Source organism: Lotus japonicus, chromosome 1 (assembly GCF_012489685.1).
Source record: "Lotus japonicus ecotype B-129 chromosome 1, LjGifu_v1.2".
NCBI classification, from domain to species: Eukaryota; Viridiplantae; Streptophyta; class Magnoliopsida; order Fabales; family Fabaceae; genus Lotus; species Lotus japonicus.
In genome coordinates, this window is record NC_080041.1 from 118187064 (window position 1) to 118195655 (window position 8592).

An 8592-nucleotide genomic window follows, 5' to 3' on the forward strand; every position below is an offset into this window, starting at 1 on the left:
ATATGTAGCCGCAATTGCGACCGTATGAGTTTTGCGGTCTTTGTGTCGGTATCCTGACTGCAATTGCAGCCGCCTCAACCAGTATTTGTCCACAATTACACAATGCAACCACAACCAGTTTTTGAAAATTAAAGTTAAAATTTTGATTGCAGGTCCATTATTAAGGTGATCAATCCTCATTTTCTTGTGTTGATGTTAGGGTTTTAAATTAAGGTCTGTGACCGCAATTGCGTCTGTATGAGTTTTACAGTCTTTGCGGCGATATCCTGACTGCAATTGGGGCCACATCAACCAGTATTTGCTCACAATTTCACGATGCAACCACAACCATTATAAACCTTAGATAACATCTCTTGAATAAATGTTGTGTAGTATCTAGAATTTTATTGTTTGTGCTCTTAATCAACTAATATAATTGCCTTTTTATTTTTACTATTAATGAATGTTGTCCATGATGAATGAATAGAATATGTTACATGAGTTCTATTATTGTTTAGTATGAATGATGCTTTCTTTAAAATTTAGGAAAAATGAATCCAAATGGAAATGGCAAGGATGAAGCTCCCACTGTTTTTAGGATTGAGATGGACTTGAGATTGGTAATGCAAATGCGCGCACAAAACCTCTTTTTTTTTTCCTGTTGGATAGCATTTACTTAATTTAGTTAAACTAATTTTATATTTTTTGTGTACCAACATGATAGGAGCATATGGAACTACCTGCAGAATTTTTTCATATAAAGAAAAATGAATTGGGAAAGAAGATTGAGCTAAAAGATCCGATGGGAATCACTGTGGATGTTCCATTGTTCAGGGGAAATAGAAGAGCTTTACTTTGGTCAGTTGTCCCAAAGTTAGTTGATATTTATGGTCTCAATCAAAATCATTTCATTGATTTTGTTTATGATGGAGGTAATAAATTCAAATTTGAGATCATTGGTTGCAATATGAATCAAATTCCATACCCATCTCTTAATGCCCGACCCAAAAATCACGTATTTGAGAAGGAGATACCTGAATTATCACCTGATGGCCGAGTGCAAACATTGGTAAGCATTGATTTGTTCAAAAGTTTTTAATGTGTCTCAGCCTAATAAGTAATAAGGATCATCACTAATGCATAATGTAACTATCCTTTTTTTTCAGTACTTGCCTCGTCGTTTTGTACAAGACCATGTTCAAAAGGAATGGAAGAACCTTATCATACAGCCTGAAGGAGGAGGGTTCTATGTGTGCAAACTGATTTGGAAAAAAAGAAATGGAACAAGTTTTTACTGTTATCTTGGAACTGAATGGTATCAATTTGTTCGTGACAAGAATTTGGTTCGAGGTGACAAGGTTCGGTTTGAGAGTGTTAGTACTGGGTTTAATATAGTGAAAGTTAGAATTGTGTGTAGGCATAAAAATTAGAATGATTAGTTTTATGACATGTGATGATAAGTAATGAGGACAATGCTATCAACTTTTTTCTTTATGGATCATTTATTATGTTTACAATATTGTTAACGAATTTCTTTTGGGTGCTTCAGAAAGATATTGTTAACATATTTTCATATTTTGAGATGTTGTTTTGGTGGCTTTATATAGGAGATTTTGGTAATTCATAAAATTTTAAGGTCAAATTTTAATTTTAGTTTTGTAAGCGTTTTTAATATTACGAGTTCAATTACAATTCATTACTGTATCTAATTTTATACTCCACACTTTTGAAGAAAGTTTACATTTTTTATTTCTTATGCGGAGGCAGGGCACCGCTTAACATGCACTTTATTCTATTGTTTTTTTTTTTTATGCTTAATACAAAGAGACTTTATTCTATTGTTGAGTGGACTAAAGATATTAGACTGATGAAAATTTGTAAAAATTAAGTAAATTGTGTAAATCTTTTCAAAAAAAAAAAGTAAATTGTGTAAATCAATGCATACCGTCATTTGTGCACATTGTCCCCCATTTCGTAAGTTGTATTAGCCTATCTATTGTTTGGTGTGTATAATATTGTATAAATTTATTCAACTGATATGTATTAAATGATGAATTATTTTGTCCAAGTCTACCGGGGATAAAACTTGATAAGATAGCAATTATAAGTTATTTGAAAATATTTAATCAACACAGTCACCGCCACCCTCCATCACAACAAACACCATTGCTGCCGCCAACACCACCGTCCTCCTACTCCACTACAACCATCACCACCATCGCCACTGTCACGACCACACCGCCCTACAACACTACCCCTATCACCACCACCATTATCGCCATCACTGCCACCTTCTACAACTGTCACCACCACCTCCACGCCACAAACATCACCCTCCATTGTTGCCACCACTATTGCTGCCACCACCCTTCACAACCGGTGCCACTGCCAGGCGCCAGCTCTACTATCACTACCATCATTATCACCATCACTGTTATCGGTACTAATCAAATAGTGTTAAAAGTTAATTATCCATGTTCCACTCCAAAGAATCACGGTGTTTTTCATCTTCATTCGAGTCCAATTTATCCCACAAACAATAATGTTATCAAAACATCACGGGCTAATTGTGCTCGCTCATGTCACCATTTTGAATTTAAAGTGTACGTAAGTCATGCTTCTATGCATTTGATTACCACCAAACTCATCATTTCAGAGACAAAAGACTTAATAGGTGCATTCAGCTTTACCTAGGCACTTGTTGGTCTAGGAATCAAAGTTACTCTTCTTAGCATTAAAAGTTGGTATTACATAGTGTTGATCACTACGATGTGAGTGCAAAGAGATTTAAGAAACCAGTCAAGATACACTGGGCAGAAATGTGACTAGAGGTTGGGGTTTTTTTATGGTATAAGCTGGTGCCAGATGATTTCACCTGACAGTGGGTCACCGCTTCAAAATGGTGAGAAGCATCAGTCAGTTTCAACTTCACTCAGAAATCAGGTACTAATTTGAATTAAGAAGATATGTTCACGCAACAACAACTTGTAATTGAAGGTTGCAGCTTTCCATGACAACAATATTGCAGTTGGAAAGAAACGGTTCTAACAGCCAAACACCTCCAACAACAATGACCAGGTCACATCTTTAACATAAATAATTAAATACACAGAAACACAGAACTGTGAAGTTGTAGAACCTGGTTCAGGTTCGGGGGTGAGTTGAAAAGGGCATAGAAGAAGACAATTGAAAATTCAAAACTAATTAAGTGTAAAAATGTCAATTTTGAATGATGCACTAATACATGATTTGGTAGAGTGATGCACCCTTGCCAGAACCCTAAATATATAGCAAAGCCGGCCGCATAGTAAATTAAAATAGAATGAGTAGAGAAATCTTTGTTCTCAAGACTGAAATTTATGAGGATACCCTAAAGTTTTGCTTCACATCCAGTATAAAAGTAAATAGAATTCTATCAGAATTTAAGAGTAGCTTGCTAAATAAAATTATAGAAACACTCATCTATCTGAGAGAGTTTATTTTACATTATTCTGGACGAAGAGAAAAATTCTAACCCTCTAATAGTCTTCTATTTTATAAGTAGAAATGTTTGACAAAATGAGTACAAATGCGTTCATGAAGCATGACCATAGACACGATATGATGGAATGCAAGAAAGGCTACGCTTTCGAAAATGTTCTCACAGATATTTACAGATGTGTATGTAAATTTATGAAATTTTCAGTTGCCCTATATAGAATCTGATACACCCTTAAAAAATGATCTTTCTAGGAAGCAATGTGGAATTGATGTAGTTTCATAAATTATGTCAGGGAAGAATACCTCTCAGCCACTGTACATGCTTCAAGATGCCACTGTCCAAGAATCATAAATGACAAATTTAGAAAAAACTTGAGTAGTTGTGTTTGTTTCTCAATCGTGTATAGTTTACAGTTGCCGCTTAATGGTTTAAACTTGAAAAAGTTGCACAATGGTAATCATGCCTCCTGGCCAGAAAACAATGCCTGAAACAATTGCCAAATTTCTCAGTTTGCCTCTATAACCAATGGAATAAATAAACAGTCGTTTCAAACCCTAGAAAATTAGGGGTAGACATTACTTCCTGAATTGACCTTAAGGTCTTGAAAGGTTACTACACCGATCAAATTAGCTTACATTAAAAAGTTAATATTGGCAGAAGTGAACATGTTGCACACTAAATGACATGTAAGGCGCATCTGTAGCAATATTAGAAAACTATTTACGTGTCTTTACCCAGCCCATAAAAAAAATGTGTCTTTACTCTTTACCCAACATCTTTTTTTTGAAAGCAAAACTTTATTGATAAGGAGAGGTAACCAAGAGCAAGAAGGTAGCTCAAAGAAACAGTACAAGATGCAGCACCAAAGTTCCACACAAAGGACCACATAGACAGCAAAAAGAAAAGTAGCGTAGATGCATAACAGAAAGCATTACAAGGGGTAGAAATTGAGAATAATAATGGGGGCAAAGCATTTAAGAGAGTGCAGCCTTCAAACAATTCCCCTCCATTATAGAAAGCCACGAGCCAAGCTTCAGAAGACCAATCAGCTAGGATACCAAACAGTAGGAACTAGCAAGTAACACAGCTTCATGATCACAGCATAATGAGCAAAAACCAGTACAGGGAAACACTACCATTGGCAGAGGAGCTGAAACGAAAACATGCAGTAAAATATATATAGTCATAGAGTAAGGAAAATTCAGTTCAGCTTCTCCCAGATTGGTTCAATTCTATCACACCCTGACTTTGCTAATTCATCGGCCTCACCATTTGCTTCTCTAAGTGTATGAGTCACTCCCACGCAAGCAACTTCCTTCATAATCCAATCGATAGCATTCAGATCATTTATAAGCGCTAGAGGTCTATTGGATTTGCAGCGGACCCAACCCACCGCAAGTGTAGAATCACTTTCAACCAGAACTTGAGAGAACCCAAATTCTTTGGAAAAAATCAGCGCCAGAAGAATGGCTTTTACTTCAGCTTGGTAAGCCCAAGAAACCCCCAAAGGTTTAGAAAACCTGCCCAATACAGCGCCCTCCGCGTTTCTCAGAATTCCACCGGCACCGCTAATGCCGGGGGATCCTCTAGCAGAACCATCAACATTAAATTTGAGAATATTAGCCTCCGGAGGGCACCAAACACAGTTTCTTATCTTCCTCACTTTCCCCAAAGTTTTAATGTTTTCAAAATTTTGAGAGAAATCAACAATAGAGTAGGGACAACCTTTCCACCATGCTTTTGTCCACGACATAACCCTTAACAAGTGCAGGTCCCACACATGCTCATAAACAAAATCCTTTTGGTTAAAAACCAAATCATTACGGGCTAGCCAAATTGACCAGACCACAGCACATGGCACTAGTTCCCACAGCACACGATCAGATTTAGCACGAAGGGAAGGCCATTCCTTGAACAAGTCACCAACAGAACCCGGAACACACCATTGAACCCCATCTCTAGCCAAGATGGAAGTCCAGAATCTCCAAGGTTTAGCACACCACAACATTAGGTGATGGACAGATTCGAGAGCCATCCCACATAGATCGCAATAGCCACCATTTTCAATAACAATACCTCTCTTTATCAAATTTTCCTTGACAGCCACCCGGTTTTCCAGCATTTGCCACACAAATAATCCAACTTTGGGGGGGATTATTTTCCTGCATTGCTTGGAAATTAACCACGAAACCGGGCCAAAAATTCTCAGTTCCGCAGCAGAATACCCCTCTTTTACAGTGAAGATGCCATTGGGAGAGCCCGACCAAACAATTGTGTCTTCATCATCGCATGGGAAGACCAGATTAAGGTTTGACAATAGTTCCTGGATTCTCGGTTGTTCCCAATCGAATAGCCGGCGGCGGAGCCCCAAATCCCACAACCATCGACCATCTTGGAAGATTCCCAACTCCGCAACCATAGTGTTCCGGGTAAGAACATTGAGAAAGGGTGTAACCCCTAGAGAGAGAAGTGATTGCACTCAAGAGAGAAATCTAGCCAGAGAATAATTGAATTTCATGTGTGTATTCATAAAATGAGCCAAAAGTCCCTTACAATTGGTATCTGCTACCTATTTATAGAGGTAGTGTTGGGCCCCCATATGCTAGTGTCCTTAATGGGCCGTGTGGGCCTGGCTGAACGAGGCCCAACCCTACTGGCTTGGGGACCCGCCACGGGGCGGTGTGAACCCTGGGCGTTGCCCCTCTAGGGGCTCGCCCAGTCCACAAGTCCACAAGACACCGAGCTCGAAGCATGAGAGCTAAGTGTGTCTTTAAGAAAACTATAACTGCCTAATGCTTATCCATCGTGTATGCAAAAAATCCAAGTCGCCAACATGTCGTGAAAAGATGAAGGGCGAGCGCCCTTGGTCCGCAAGTCCACAAGCTCGAAGCAGGAGAGCGAAGTGTGTCTTCAAAATGTGACCGCCAATCTCTGTCCCCTTGTGATTCCCCTAGCAGGTCGCCCGTTGCCACTTTCCACTTGGTACGGCGTTCCTCGGCTGGAGGTTCCGACCAACGCGCAGGAACTATTCCCAAGCTTCTAGCTGCAATAGCTTCCCCGCCTAGAAGATCACCCAACCACGCTACTTGGCGGGATCAACAAAGAATATATAAAGCGTGTAGGTCGCCGACATGGCGCGAATGAAACACAAACCGCTAATAGGCGCAAGGAAATACACAAATACATGAATCACCCATTGACGCGGGACCTAGAAAGATGGTGTACAAACGCCTACAAGATTAAGGAGTCGTGGTGGCCCGCCACATATGACGTGACTCGCTGAATAGAAGCCGGCTCGCCCGGTGACATGGTCTCCCGCCAATCTCTCCCGCATCCGCCCCTCGTAGCATCTTCACGGATCAAGTCGCTTCCGGGGCGAGTCCCATAATATGGTGAAAGGACTCAACCAGTCCACGAGACACCGAGCTCGAAGCATGAGAGCATAATGTGTCTTCAAGCCGAAGTCGCCGCCGCATCGTCCTTAGGAGAAGGTCCGCCCAGCACGCATGCTCCTTCTCTCGCCAGAGTCCACAAGTCCACCAGACTCCGTCCAAGTCATGAGGAGTAGGAGTGTCCTCACTCGCCGCATCGCCATCACCATCTTGCTTTAGCCTGTTTCCTAATCATCAAAGAAAAATCAACCACCAAAGATGTGCTCTTATAAATCTAAGTTAAAACCAATTTTGTCAAAGAATTTTGTGCCTTATAAGAAATTAGTTTGGCTTGCTCGCCACTCTCAGCGTAAGGTCGCCACCATTTTGCGGTAGGTCGCTACCCTCATTTTTGGCGGTAGGTCGCGACCCTCTTGCGGTAGGTCGCGACCCTCTTGCGGTAGGTTGCCACCATTTTGCGGTAGGTCGCTACCCTCTTAGTTTAACGCATATTATGTTCGATCCCCACAGACGGCGCCAAAATGTTCCGGGTAAGAACATTGAGAAAGGGTGTAACCCCTAGAGAGAGAAGTGATTGCACTCAAGAGAGAAATCTAGCCAGAGAATAATTGAATTTCATGTGTGTATTCATAAAATGAGCCAAAAGTCCCTTACAATTGGTATCTGCTACCTATTTATAGAGGTAGTGTTGGGCCCCCATATGCTAGTGTCCTTAATGGGCCGTGTGGGCCTGGCTGAACGAGGCCCAACCCTACTGGCTTGGGGACCCGCCACGGGGCGGTGTGAACCCTGGGCGTTGCCCCTCTAGGGGCTCGCCCAGTCCACATAGCATTTTTATTTATGGCGAGGGAAAACAAGCGGGGGTATCTATATTGCAGTGGGTTAAAGTCCAGCCAAGGATCATGCCAGAAGCGAATATTATTTCCCCTTCCGACACTACAACAGAACCCTTCTCTAAATACTCTTGCAAAAACTGAATCTTCAAGCAGGACCTTAAAGATGTCCAAGAGCATGACAGAGCAGCGATTAAAATTAGTTGCAGCAAGATGTAGAAGAAGAAGTCTATCATCCCACCCATATTTCTTGCAAATCATCTTCCTCCATAGAGCGTTCTTCTCTCTGCCAAACCTCCATGCCCACTTAAGAAGTAGGATTTTATTTCTCCAGCCAAGAAATCCCACACCGAGACCACCTACTTGAGCACTTTTACAGATTTGTTCCCAAGCTATCCATGAAATACCACGACCACCATCCACCCTCCCCCAAAGGAAAGACCGCATCAATTTCTCGAGATCGCCCACCACACCAACCGGAGCCAAAAATAGAGACATGTGATAAATTGGAATGGCGCTTAAAACAGCTTTCAACAAGACAAGCCTTCCACTAAGGGAAAGGTACTTAGAACCCCAAGACCCGAGCCTTAGTCTCATGTTTTCTATTAGGGGTTGCCAAAATATTTTCCTACGGGGGTTGTCACCAAGAGGAGCTCCAAGATATTTGATTGGGAGGGTACCAATCTGCACACTAAAGACATCCGCTGCTCGAGCCAAATCCTCATGAGAAATATTGCACCCAAAAATCTGAGATTTGGACAGATTTATCTTGAGCCCTGAGATTGCCAAGAACACTTCTATGGCAGCTGCAATAGATTCTAGATGTGCTATATTATTGTCACATACAATTAACGTATCATCCGCAAATTGAAGATGATTGATCCATAGCTCCTCCGCAACATGAAAA